The following is a 14,752-nucleotide window of genomic DNA, read 5'->3' as shown; positions in this document are numbered from 1 at the left end:
CGGAAACCGAGTGTCCTGGAAACTTTCTTTCGTGACTTCCCGCAAGAACGGGCCTAGGCGTTCGACCCAAGGCCGTCAGCGTAAATTTAGCGCACCCACGGACGTCTAGTTAGGGACCGTACATTTGCCATATAAAAAATCTCATCGATCATATGGCCGCCGCCGGTATGGGCCCTTATGTAGGAAAACAATACATATCCAAAGAAAAAGACAACCCATCACTAAAGAAAACAATATAAGAAGCAATAAATTATAAGGACACTCCAATCTCCACCCTACTGGACACCTGACCTACAAGAAAACCATCCAACTCTACCCCTCACCCAAAACCTAGTCCGTACCTAACCCTTACCCTAAACAGGGTTCTTATCCAAGCCCCCACCCGACCCCTTGATAACATATCCTGGGCTCAGATTCAATCCCTCAACCGAAGACATTCAAGGATGCTCTCTTCATACCCTAAGGGGCTGTGGCAAAAAAAAGAAGAAAAAAGTATAATATGTTTTTCCAACAGCCTTGAAGGAGTTCCAACATATGCTGAGCACTTGTTGGCTGCTTTTTTTCATTTAGCATCCAGAGCGACTTACAGTCAGTGCATTCAACTAAAGTAGATAAACAACCACATATCACAGTCATAGTAAGTAAAACGTTTTTGTTACCGTAACTGAGAATTTTGTTGAGGTTAAGGGGGGTACTGGCAAATATATTTTGTATTTTGAAAATACAACATTTATATTTTATTTTGATACGTTAGTCTTTAGGGTGTTTTGGAATTTTTGAAATTATAATTTTTGCCCATCTCTGCCACCATCCTTTTGTCACGTTGTCCTCTTCTTGCCTGTCGGACCACAGACTCACCTTGCCTGTCGGACCACAGAGCCAAAAATTAAAATGTTCTGTCGATTAGAAACACTGTCTGTATCCCATTATTAAACTAGTTTATTGAGACAACTGCTACACAAAGTCATGTCACAATGTATCAATTCTATATCCCCATATCCAAGATTTGGGAAGGGGAATTTGGTTGAGATAGAGAGAGGTTTAGGTCTTCTATTTCTATCTTGCCTTGACCTAACCCCCCGAATGAGCATACGCAGTGCCTCTGATCTCCCTCGTCTTAAGTTCATTTTAGCTGATCCTCTTCCTGATATGCCATAAATATTCAGAGGGATTGTGCTGATTACACTTCGGAGGCGGTGTCATATTGTAGAAAGTGTTGAGAGAACAGCATCTCCAGCACTAAGCAGGGCTGATTAAAGTGTTGTGTGACATAGATGCATTCAAAGCCAAGACAAGAATATTCAACCTTGAGGCTCTAGCTTCATACTGAATGGGATACCTGATTGATGCTGTTCAAAGTCTTCACAGCTGCAGTGAAGTGCCATTTTGGTTATGGCTTTGCATGCTCCTTTTAATCTAATTTGAGACAGCCTGACAAGTACATTGCAACAGAGGCTTTTCAGTCACATCTCATAGACATCACTAGCTTCTTACTCCATGATATGATAGCCTAGACAAAATCCAACAAAATCTGTATTCGATACAATACCTGCCTTCTTCTCTTTGTTTGACTAAGAGGACAAAGTTAAACATTTAGGATAAGCATTTCCTTTTTTTTATTTTTTATTATATCATTGTTGGTTTGCTCCAAATTCCCCTCAATTTAAACCTCATTTAGTGGTCTTCCAATATCCAATTTTCACCTTCGTTCTCACTCCTTCTCTTTTCACTGTCTCTAAATTGTACTAGGAGTCTGTTTTGAAGTAGTCTACTTTTCATTATAAACTAACCATTTTAGCTAGATCTTAACAATGACCATTGTGAGCATAACAGGACAAATTGGTCTTCATAGTACACAACATATGGGTCCAGAGTTCACAGAAGTTTGGTTGAAACAAACAAAATTGAGTTTTCAAGTCAACATTGATGTGAATTGTTAGAACTGAACTGATATGATACTGTCTATCAGCTATGTTTGAATACAATGTGCTTCTGGGGAGCTAGACTGTCTCAAGCAATTCATTGTGTGGTTTTTACAGTGTTACTCTTCCCGTTGTCTCTTTCTTAGATTTGAAACCATTAAATGCCTCAATCATTTCAAATGCTCATAAAATATTGATCTGTATGATTGCAGTTTCAAGCCTGGAGTACCACACAGATTGAACTAGTCTTAAAAATGGATTTTAAAGTTCAGTGGGTTCTTTTCTTGGTTTTACTACCCTACCCTACTAAAGTGACAGGTAAAGTAGCAATAAGAGCATTTGGCTAGTAACTGAAAAGTCGCCTTTTCGAATCTCTGAGCCGACTAGGTGAAAAATATGTTGACGTGCCCTTGAGCAAGGCACTTAACCCTAATTAAGAGCCAGGCACCTGCAGGCTGACTTCGGTCGTCCATTGAATGGTGTTTCCTACAACACATTGGTGCAGGCGGGTATTAAGAAGCGTGATTTGGCGGGTCATGTTTCGGAGGACGCATGACTCGATCTTCGCCTCTCCCGAGCCCATTGGGGAGTTGCAGCGATGAGACATGATCGCAATTGGATATCGAGAAAAAGGTGTAAAATACAAATAAAGTGTTCTTAATCCACAAAGCATGATTTATCCTTCTGTGAAGACTATTACATTTGTATTTAATGTGTTGTATCCTGCCCTATGGGCATTATAGTTAGCCAATCAGCACTCTAATTAAAATAACAGATATGAATACATTATGCATGTCGTTTCTACATCCTAACAATACTCACTGGATTCAGGAATGTGAAATATAAAACACTGAAAACATGAACATGATACCCTCAGTCCAAATAGAATTAGGTACATAATGAGGCATCAATGTATTACTGGTACATTATATACATCTGATGTCTTACGGTTCTTCTCAAGTGCTGAGAGATGCCCCCCCTCACCTTTTTGTTAACTTTTCCAAGGATTCAAGGGCTATGTTTTAACAGTCTAACAATACAATGAAGTCTGAAACAGGGCCCAAGTACTAACTCAATCCAATTGTGAGACTGCTACAGTATGGTGTATTTATTGCCACACTGTTAGGATCTCAATACAGTCATTCACATCTACAATTGCAAGGAAGAGGAGGGGGTGAAAGAAAAGCTCACAGTGTAACAACATAAGATGTAATATAGGTGCCTTGTGACCAGAGATTAGATTTCATGCTGACCCAACTGAGGGACAATCTATTATGTATTGATGAGATGCTGTAAATCAAATCAAATCAAATTGTATTTGTCACATACACGTGTTTAGCAGATGTTATTGCGGGTATAGCGAAATGCTTGTGCTTCTAGCTCCGACAGTGCAGTAATATCTAACAAGTAATATCTAACAATTTCACAGCCTATACCCAATACACAAAAATCTAAGTAAGGAATGGAATTTAAGAATATATACATATATGGACAAGCAATGAAAGTCTGCGTTTTACGAGAAACAACTTTTGGCATTGCCACAGAGGAAGCTAAGGTACCAGCACAGCCAGAATAGAGCAATGTCACATGTCTGTGTCTGTGTCTCTCTGTGCCCCCTTTGGGTTGGCGTAGTCACACACTGCCAGCCAGGTCCTTCTCTACTTGGCAGGTAGCCCCCTCTGGGTTGTCTGTTGAAAGACGCCCACAAGCCAACAATAATTTTTTAAAAAGAAAACACACAAAAAATGAAAACTTGAGGCACTGCTGGATGTGGATGGAGGGAAAGAGAGATGGAGGGATGGAGGGATAAAAATCCTGGCTGACTTTGAAGAACTGATTATCGAACAGACTGGTAACACAAGATTAATCAGAGTAATTATCATCAACATGGCTTATCTACCAAGGAGACATTTTATGACAAGGAGATATACTTGGATCTATTCCATGCCAAGTATGTTTCTATTTGCCAAGTACCTCTAGCCTTCTGAGACTAATGTGAGGAGGGGGTCTGGCTTTCATTGTGAGCGGTATATCTAGAGACAGGGAAAGAATACTGTTTGGAGTGTTTGGAAGTAAAACCAATGTAAGTGTAATGATACACAGAAAGTGTTTTAAAACAGAATAGAAGTACTCTGAAACTGTCACGCTCGTTCATAGACGGGTCAGACCAAGGCGCAGCGAGATATGCATACATGTTTATTTTAAACTTAATAAAGAACGACAAAACAATAAACCAACGAAACGTGACGTCCAAAGGTAACACACAACAAACCTCACACGGAACAAGATCCCACAACCCACTAGTGCCAATAGGCTGCCTAAGTATGGTCCCCAATCAGAGACAACGAGCGACAGCTGCCTCTGATTGGGAACCACACCGGCCAACATAGATCTAGACCTACTAGATCCTATAACATAGAACAAGCACAACAAGGAATATACACACCCTGACTCAACATATAAGCGTCCCCTGAGTCAGGGCGTGACAGTACCCCCCCCCCAAAGGTGTGGACTCCGACCGCACAATATAAACATAACAGGGTAGGGACCGGGTGGGCATTCTGCCTCGGAGGCGGATCCGGCTCAGGGCGTGACGACCTCTCACTCTTCGCCTCCCTGTTGCGCCCCTGGTTTGGTCTAGACCTCGGCGCGTTGCTTCCCCTCTCCTTCCTCCCACGATACGCCAGGCCCAGTCTGGACCCTGGTGTGGGAGACCCCGAACCTGGAGAGGGGCTGACGTTATGGTCTGGACTGGAGCCGCTGACCGGAGCTGGACTTGGCACCGGTGGAGCGGACTACTCTGGCTCCGGAGTGGAGCCGCTGACCGGAGCTGGATCAGGCACCGGTGGAGCGGACTGCTCTGGCTCCGAAGTGGAGCTGTTGACCGGAGCTGGACTGGACTGCGAGGAGCGGGAACAGGCCGGGCCGGGCTGGCGACGCGCACCACTGGTTTGGTGCGAGGAGCGGGAACAGGCCGTGCCGGGCTGGCTACGCGCACCACTGGCTTGGTGCGAGGAGCGGGAACAGGCCGGGCTGGCGACGCGCACCACTGGCTTGGTGCGAGGAGCGGGAACAGGCCGGGCCGGGCTGGTGACGCGCACCACTGGTTTGGTGCGAGGAGCAGGAACAGGCCGGGCCGGGCTGGCGACGCGCACCACTGTCTTGGTGCGAGGAGCAGGAACAGGCCGGGCCGGGCTGGCGATGGGCACCACTGGCTTGGTACGAGGAGCAGGAACAGGTCGGGCCGTACTGGGAACACGCACCACTGGCTTAGTGCGGGGAGTAGGAACGGGCCGGGCCGGGCTGGCGACGCACTCCACTGGCTTGGTGCGAGGAGCGGGAACAGGCCGGGCCGGGCTGGCGACGCGCACCACTGGCTTGGTGCGAGGAGCGGGAACAGGCCGGGCTGGCGACGCGCACCACTGGCTTGGTGCGAGGAGCGGGAACAGGCCGTGCCGGGCTGGCGACGCGCACCACTGGCTTGGTGCGAGGAGCGGGAACAGGCCGGGCTGGCGACACGCACCACTGGCTTGGTGCGAGGAGCGGGAACAGGCCGGGCCGGGCTGGCGACGCGCACCACTGGTTTGGTGCGATTAGCTGGAACAGGCCGGACCGGGCTGGCGAAATGCACCACTGGTTTGGTGCGAGGAGCAGGAACAGGCCGGGCCGGGCTGGCGACGCGCACCACTGGCTTGGTGCGAGGAGCAGGAACAGGCCGGGCCGGGCTGGCGATGCGCACCACTGGCTTGGTGCGAGGAGCAGGAACAGGTCGGGCCGTACTGGGAACACGCACCACTGGCTTAGTGCGGGGAGTAGGAACGGGCCGGGCCGGGCTGGCGACGCACTCCACTGGCTTGGTGCGAGGAGCGGGAACAGGCCGGGCCGGGCTGGCGACGCGCACCACTGGCTTGGTGCGAGGAGCGGGAACAGGCCGGGCCAGGCTGGTGACGCGCACCACTGGTTTGGTGCGAGGAGCTGGAACAGGCCGGGCCGGGCTGGCGACGCGCACCACTGGCTTGGTGCGAGGAGCAGGAACAGGCCGGGCCGGGCTGGCGACGCGCACCACTGGCTTGGTGCGAGGAGCAGGAACAGGCCGGGCCGGGCTGGCGACGCGCACCACTGGCTTGGTGCGAGGAGCAGGAACAGGCCGGGCCGGGCTGGCGACGCGCACCACTGGCTTGGTGCGAGGAGCAGGAACAGGTCGGGCCGGGCTGGCGACGCGCACCACTGGCTTGGTGCGAGGAGCAGGAACGGGTCGGGCCGTACTGGGAACACGCACCACTGGCTTAGTGCGGGGAGCAGGAACGGGTCGGACCGGACTGGCGACACGCACCACTTGCTTGGTGCGAGGAGCGGGACTGGGTTCCTTTATTAACCCTTCTGCTGCCTAACCAGCTCCTCTCGCCGTGCCTCTACACTTTCCTTCTCCCTTTTAGCCTCCTGTAGCGCCTCCCTCTGACCGAATAACTCCTGCTCCCTCTGAACCAATAGCCCCCGTAACATGGTGGCCTCCTCTCCTAACCTGCAGATTCGCCCTTCCACGGCCTCCTGCTGCCTCGTCATCCACCCCGTGTGCCCCCCCCCAAAGATTTTCTTGGGGTTGCCTCTCGGGTCTCCGTCGTCAGCACAGTTGGCGCCGTTTCTCCTCTCCTACCTGGGCATCAACCTTCATCGCCTCCCAATAACGGACGGTCTCCTCCTCAGTAATTCTCCCCCAACCGAGGAAGACATCTACTAAAGTTACCTCCGTTGAATCCCCGCCGTTTGCTCCTTCTGGGCACGCTGCTTGGTCCTTGTTTGGTGGGATCTTCTGTCATGTTCGTTCATAGACGGATCAGACCAAGGCGCAGCGTGATATGCATACATGTTTATTTTAAACTTAATAAACAACGATAAACCAACAAAACGAGACGTCCAAAGGTAACACACAAAAACCTTACACGGAACAAGATCCCACAACCCACTAGTGCCAATAGGCTGCCTAAGTATGGTCCCCAATCACAGACAACGAGCGACAGCTGCCTCTGATTGGGAACCACACCAGCCAACATAGATATAGACCTACTAGATCCTATAACATAGAACAAGCACTACAAGGAATTTACACACCCTGACTCAACATATAAGCATCCCCTGAGTCAGGGCGTGACAGAAACACCCAAAGTGGTTCTTCAATCTGAATATTGGTGTTTTTAACAGAGTGTTGTGAAAACACTTTTTGGGGTTTCAGTGGCAGCATCAAAACATAAACAAATATATATATTTTTGCAGACTTTGTCTCTCATACAATCAAATAGTTGAGAAATGCAAATGGTTTATAACCTAATGATTGATGATAAGGGCATATGGAGAAAATCTTTTGTGGAATTACATACTTTACTTTTTAGAATTTCTAAACTTTTTAGAACAGATTAGAAAAAGGAGGAGACAGAGAAGGAGTGAAAGTGGGACAGGTGGAAGCGAGAATTGAACCCCTGACTTCTGAGGCAGTAAGATGGTACATTTCAAGGAATTTTACACACTCAACCACAAAGCCAAACTGTAAAAAAATATTCTGGGCTGAATTGAAATGGACAAAAATGTAAAATAAAAAATACTGTATATACTGAACAAAAATATAAACGCAATATGCAACAATTTCAATGATTTTACTGAGTTACAGTTCATATAAATCAGTCAATTGAAATAAATTCACTAGGCCCTAATCTATGGATTTCACATGACTGGGCAGGGGCACAATCAGAAGGAGTTTTTCCCAACAAAAGGGCCTTATGGCAGACAGAAACACTCAGTTTCATCAGCTGTCCGGGTGGCTGGTCTCAGACGATCCCGCAGGTGAAGAAGACGGATGTGGAGGTCCTGGGCTGGTGTGGTTATACGTGGTCTGTGGTTGTGAGGCCGGTTGGACGTACTGCCAAATTCTCTAAAACAACGTTGGAGGCAGCTTATGGTTACATTGTGTTGTGTGACAAAACTGCACATTTTAGAGTGGCTGTTTAATGTCCCCAACACAAGGTGCTCCAGTGTAATGATCATGCTGTTTAATAAGCTTCTTGATATGCCACACCTGCCAGGTGGGTAGATTATCTTGGCCATGAAGAAATGCTCACTAACAGGGATGTAAACAAATTTGTGCACAAAATTTGAGAGAAGTAAGCTTTTTGTGCGTATGGAACATTTCTGGGATATTTTATTTCAGCTCATGAAACATGGGACCAACACTTTACATGTTGCATTTATATGTTTGTTCAGTATACTTCAGTATAGTGGTTTCAATGATTTGTTAATTTCATTTTACTTTTTATTTTTGTTGAATAAATCAGACTTCATATGTTGCTCAAAATGTAAGTATATTTTATTTGACATTTACATATACGTCATTTAGCAGACGCTCTTATCCAGAGCGACTTACACATTTTATGAGGATAACCATAGAGAAAATGTAGTATTTTAACTCATTGGAATTCTGATTTTAATCTCATTGTACTTCCTATTTTGCCACGTGGCTCAGTTTTTAGAAGATTGTGGGTAATTCCACACTTTTAGACTTTATGATTAATTTACACAATGTTGTATGCATGTTTGAAGAAATAAAATGATACTTCAATATTGGTATTAAGCAGCTTGTTGTACCATGAGGTGTAATGGATCATGATGAACGGATATCAAAACCGTCAGGCAAAATGATGTTCAATGATGAGACAACCCATTCCCACATGTCCAACTATTAATGCTAAAGGTAAATACAGTACTCTGTATAATCTGCTGTATGACTGCTGGTGGATTGGGCGCTTGCTCAACAAAATTGGCCAAGACAGAATTTGAAACACCATAATAGTAAAGACAGGACAGTATTAAGATACAGTGCCTTCAGAAAGTATTCATACCCTTTGACTTATTCCACATTTTGTTGTGTTACAGTCTGAATTCAAAATGGATTAAATTGTTTTGTTTTTTCAACCATCTACACACAATACCCCAAAATGACAAAGTGAAAACATGTTTTTAGATTCTTTTGAAAATGTATTGAAAATGAAATACGGAAATATTTAATTCACACGCCTGAGTCAATACTTTGGCAAATATTACAGCTGTGAGTCTTTCTGTGTAAGAGTCTAACAGCTTTACACACCTGGATTGTACAATATTTGCACATTATTATTTTTGAAATTCTTCAAGCTCTGTCAAATTGGTTGTTGATCATTGCTAGAAAACCATTTTCAAGACTTGCCATACATTTTCAAGCAGATTTAAGTCAAAACTGTAACTCGGCCACTCAGGAACAATGATTGTCTTCTTAGTAAGCAACTCCTGTGTAGATTTGGCCTTGTGTTTAAGGTTATTGTCCTGCTGAAAGGTGAATTCATCTCCCAGTGTCGGGTGGAAATCAGACTGAACCAGGTTTTCCTCTACCAATAGATGCCCTTCTTTGTGAGGCATTGGAAAACCGTCCTAGTCTTTGTGGTTGAATCTGTGTTTGTAATTCACTGCTAGACTGAGGGACCTTACAGATAATTGTATGTCTGAGGTACAGAGATGAGGTAGTCATTCAAAAATCATGTTAAACTCTATTATTGCACACAGAGTGAGTCCATGCTACTTACAGTGTATGTGACTTGTTAAGCACATTTTTACTGAACTTATTTAGGCTTGCCATAACAAAGGGGTTGAATAGTTATTGATGCTAGACATTTCAGCTTTTCATTTTTAATTAATTTGTAAACAAGTGACAAAAAAATCAAAACTTAATCCATGTTAAATTCAGGCTGTAACTAACACACAAACAACGAAGGGGTGTGAATACTTTCTGAAGGCACTGTAGGCTAAAACTGCTTTTCCAATAAAAATCCCCAATCAAACTTGTAGGTGATGTTGGCTAGCTAAGCTCATGCGTAGAAACACAACATCGGGTCTAACGGTCATCTTGCACTGAACTGCGCATGTGCAAGCAGTCAAATCAAAGGCATTCCTTCAATATAACATTTTTGAAAACGTGTCAGTTTGTCACTTTGATGAGGTTGGAGTAATAACATGTTCAACTACTTAAGACATTGGCACAAATGTAGGTTGTGCCTTATTTTTTTTATAGAAAATGTACAACTAAAGAATCATTTTTCACTTCTCTCATTGACTTCTCAAACTCCAAACCACAAACCCCAGCCTGGTCTGGTCTGTTTGGTCTGTTTCGCAAGTCTTCCTGGAAGTCTCACGATGTTACATCTATGGGTTTAGAAACTCTGTGATAATAGTGTTTAGAAGCTTTAGAGAAAGAAAACGACACCAATAGAGAAGTTATCTAATTCTGCGCTAAACAGAACTCGAAACACCAAAATAGTGTTTTAAACCTTTTCCGGTAGTGCTCCCAGTCCCTGGCAACACACCATATAATGTTTTGAAACATCTCAGGAAGATGTTTTTTTCAATACTCCAGCAAAGTTAAGGGTTCTCGCATTGGTGGAAGCTCAGATGCTATTCGTTTTGGTGTTACAAAGCCCTTCATTTTAACAGTGTAACTACCACAGCCTGTCCTCTCAAACAATGTGCTACATGACTCATGGTTTTGGAAAAGTACGTTGTTTTTGTTTCAGAATAAGTATCGATAACATGTTATTTTGACCAGTTTGTCACTCCCCCAAGAGCTTTCTACTTCTTATAAACTGGGCACGAGAGGGAAAACGTCATTTTGATTTCCAATACCATTCCGCTTCTCCTCCTCTGCTGTCAGTAGGGCTTAATGTATAATTTCCTTCAAAAACATCCTGCTTATTCTCCAGTTTTCTCAACTCCCAGCAGAGGTGAGCTGTGTCAATATCTCACGCTTGATTGTCTGATTTCCTTTGAAACCAAATAACCTGTTTATACCAGTGGAGCTGTGCCTGTCCCTAGCCATCTGCCTAAATACTGCTTCTGCTTCTGCTCATGAGAAACAGCAATCGGTTAGGTTTAACACAAACTCCCGTTGAGTCCCTCATCATAGCCTATAGACAGCTAATCACAATAAAAGTATGAAAATATAACTTTCTGGCCCCCAATGTACATGTGTATGTGTATACATTATGTTTGTATTTTTTTTCTAGATTATAAATGCATTTTATAAGTGTGGTAAGTGTATTGTAAGTGATGATGTATTGTACGCAAAATGATGTAAACATAATTGTTGTTTTAATATGTTTATCATCTTGCACATAGTATTTGATTACATATTTAGCATGTTGAATGCCATCACATTAAGTCGTCCATGATCCATGTCTCTTGAATAATATACATTTGTTTCCTGTGGTCACATTAGCTGTGCAATCAAAGCAACACATCTAGGAGGAAAACTAAAACGACGACGAGATAAAAAACAAACTGGATTTCCTCGTCTTTTTGAAGGTTGCTAGTTAAGGATTGTGTTTAAGATAGTCCTGGGGTTCATTATGATGGGCGTGATCCCCGCTGGTTCCTGGGCCTCCCGCTGTGCTCATCAGCCCTGGCTCCCCACCCCAAGGAAAGGCAGCTTGAAGTGGACAACCAGGGACACAACAAGAAAGATCTTCCACCACCTACAGGCAGGGGAGTTATTAACGTAATGTAACACACAAGCCTACCGGGGCTCTGCTTTTCAACTCTGCCTCATGAGCTATGTGTTTTGAATGTCTGTCAATACAAACTATCTCTGTGAAAGATGCACAAATACAAACTTGTCTTCAGTGCTATCTGTTGTTGGGGGAAGGGTGTGCGTTTGAGATTAGTCTCCTCTCCCAATGGTGCATATTGAGTGTTGACTGACAGGAGGTTTTATTGTCTTAAATCTGTCTTTAAACAAACCGTTATTACTGTATCTTCTATCCTGCCACACACAATGGCCCCCAACTCAGTGTCTTTTGAAATGTATTTCTATATCTGTTTTTTTCCACTTAGAAATACAGTGAGGCTATTTCCCATGTGGTCTCTCCTGTCAGTGTTATTTTCTAGTTATCCCTTTTATCATTAAAGAAGTGACAGTTTTATGCGTCAGTGTTATGCAGATGTCTACGGTACGTCTCATTTTAGTTCACAACACAGTCTTTAGAACTTTAATTAGGCTTCATTAACCAACCTCATTTAATCTGTCAACATTTCAATTAATGGTTATGAAAAATGCTTTTGTTTTCAGTTAAGTAGTACAGTTTTGATTACAGGCAAGTCTCTGAAAACGCTTTTCACACCCATTGTGAAGAGGCTTTTATATTGCACTTTAGAATTATGCAGTATTTCATGTTGTCTGAAATACTGCCCACTAACTGTTCTGTGCACATCATAGTATCTTTCTCTCTCTCTCTCTCTCTCTCTGCATCTTTCTCTCTCTTTCAGTGTTTAATTGGAGTTGTCAACCATGTTATGGCTGACACACCTCCCAAGGGACTTGTCGGACCTCCCTTTGCATCCGGTGCTCTCAAATGTTCACGTTCCGCAGACATTTTCATTGGATATTGACAGATAGCCACACCTCTCTTTCAAATATTTATTTGAATCCCAGCTGGTGAATGCAGATTTCTGCTCCACAATGTTCTGTGTGGTGTATGTGACAGATTAGACAGAACTACTGCTATGCTTCACACCATTTTCCAGGGGAGTATGGCACCAGAAGATTATCCATCGCCCCCATCAACCCTAAATACACAACATAAACCAAAAGGCAGAAAAGGACACATTTAAGGTTAGTTGCATAAATTGGAATTCCTTAGCGTTAATAGAGATGGACATGCTTCTCTTTAGAAACCAAAGGAGCAAGCAAACCTTGTCATCAGTGTCTATACAAGTGGCAAAGTGTAGTGCACTACCAGCAGGTCGGAATGAATCAATACAATAAGAGAGAAACTGACATATTTGACTGAATAGAACAGTCAAGACTTCTCTCTATGGCCCAGTCCAGTCGGAGGTCATGTCACCCTCCCCTCCATGTCTTCCTCTCCCTCAGAGAGCAGCAAGGGGCAAGATGCTGAGAGTCCCGGGGTCAACAGCCCAACACAATCGATTGCAGGTTAGCGCACAGAGACCTATACAATTCAACTGACAGATATGTGCTACTTCTTAACTTACTGATTTCTGCTTTAGCGTTTGGCCCCACCACTTTCCTCAGCCTTATTGTGCTCCTCCAAGTCCACTGTCTGAGGCTTCAAGTTGTGTTTGGCTGGAAAATGAAGCAAACGGTGCTACAAATGCAAAGATATACTAATTTTTTAATCAGTTAACCAACAGCATTGGATGAGATATTAGTCATTTATTGTCTTTGACCACATTTTGAGGAATCATGCTGTGTTTTTGCTGTGCTCTCATCCAAAGTTAGGTACAACGACTGTGACATCAGAGGACACCCACAACAGTGCATTTCTCCAGGGACAACTTTCCATTGATTTGGGGACACAGCTGTTTTAAAACCCATAACCTCAGTGTCCAGATTATGAAAAATAATAGAATTCCCCTGTGTGCCGAAGTTATGTAAATGTGCCGAGGAAGCCAGGCATCTAGGGAAAGAAAGAGAGCGGGAGAGAGAGGGAAGCATAGATAATAGTAGAAAGATTGTGCTGGATAGCACAGGGTTGTAGCCTTACACAGAGCAGACTGAGTGTTGTGGTTGTATAGATTAACAGGATTCACTAACTATTGATTATTCTGTATGTTGGTACAGACGTGGCACCACACGTCCCAAAGTGGTGTGGCGAAAAAACATTTCTGGGGCCTGGAGTTTATCCTGATCTGGTAATCTAACCAGGTGAAACTCTGGACATTATATGGTATGACGTGATTCATCTGTTGTAAAAAGGTTTAATATGGGCTATGATGGGATCAGAGTTGTTCTAATCAGGTCACATGATTTTACAAAACTCCTGGAAAAAGTCCTGGCTTTGGGTAGGATGAAAACCCTGTCAAACTGCAGCAACCTGCAGCAACCTTGTACTCAAACTGCAGCAACCTTGTACTACAGTACCTTGTACTGATATGAATTATATTTTAAAGAAGGACTAGGGGGGTTTCCTATACACAGACACAGAGAAAGTAACATGATTGGACAATAAAACTCACAGGGCTGAGCTTGCTTTATGCAGGTTTGCATTGTGTAGTCCTGCCCTAAATCAAATTTGTATTTGTCACATACACGTGTTTAGCAGATGTTATAGCGGGTGTAGCGAAATGCTTGTGCTTCTAGCTCCAACAGTGCAGTAATATCAAACAAGTAATATCTAACAATTTCTCAACATATACCCAATACACACAAAACTAGTAAGGAATGGGATTTAAGAATATATGCAACTGTAGGCCTAATAAAAAATGAACTCACAGTCTGTTAGCTTTTGTGTTTATTGATTAATTCCAGTTAAATGTGCAATATGCAGAAATCGACTCTGCCATTTCCTGGTTGCTAAAATGTATTTGTTTGCCTAATTTCAGTTTATGTGACAATACAAGCAATGTATAAATCATTGTACCATCTAAAACGCTGTGAAAAATCATTTCAATAACCAAAAACATTGTATTTTCAGCTTTTTGAAGCTGGTGTACAAAACCAAAAGTAAAAGACACAAAAACTAAACTTAAGAACAGGAAGCATAGAAATAGTGCACATAGAACAGATATAACGTTTCTTAGACTTGCTTTCAATGAAAATGACAGATCTATAACTCACATGTCTATGTGAATTTGGTCGGGTCACCCAAAAAGTTACGTTGTCACTTTAATAATTTTGGATAGAAAAAGTCTAGGTAGTCTAGTCAACCCAAATGTGTGTATAAACCAAATTTGATTCCATTCACATTTCTTTTTACAAACAAATGGGCTATAAATACACAACATTACTGCTTCGTTTA

The sequence above is a fragment of the Coregonus clupeaformis genome, chromosome 34 (genome assembly GCF_020615455.1).
Source record: "Coregonus clupeaformis isolate EN_2021a chromosome 34, ASM2061545v1, whole genome shotgun sequence".
NCBI classification, from domain to species: Eukaryota; Metazoa; Chordata; class Actinopteri; order Salmoniformes; family Salmonidae; genus Coregonus; species Coregonus clupeaformis.
Note: the sequence above shows the minus strand (reverse complement) of the source record.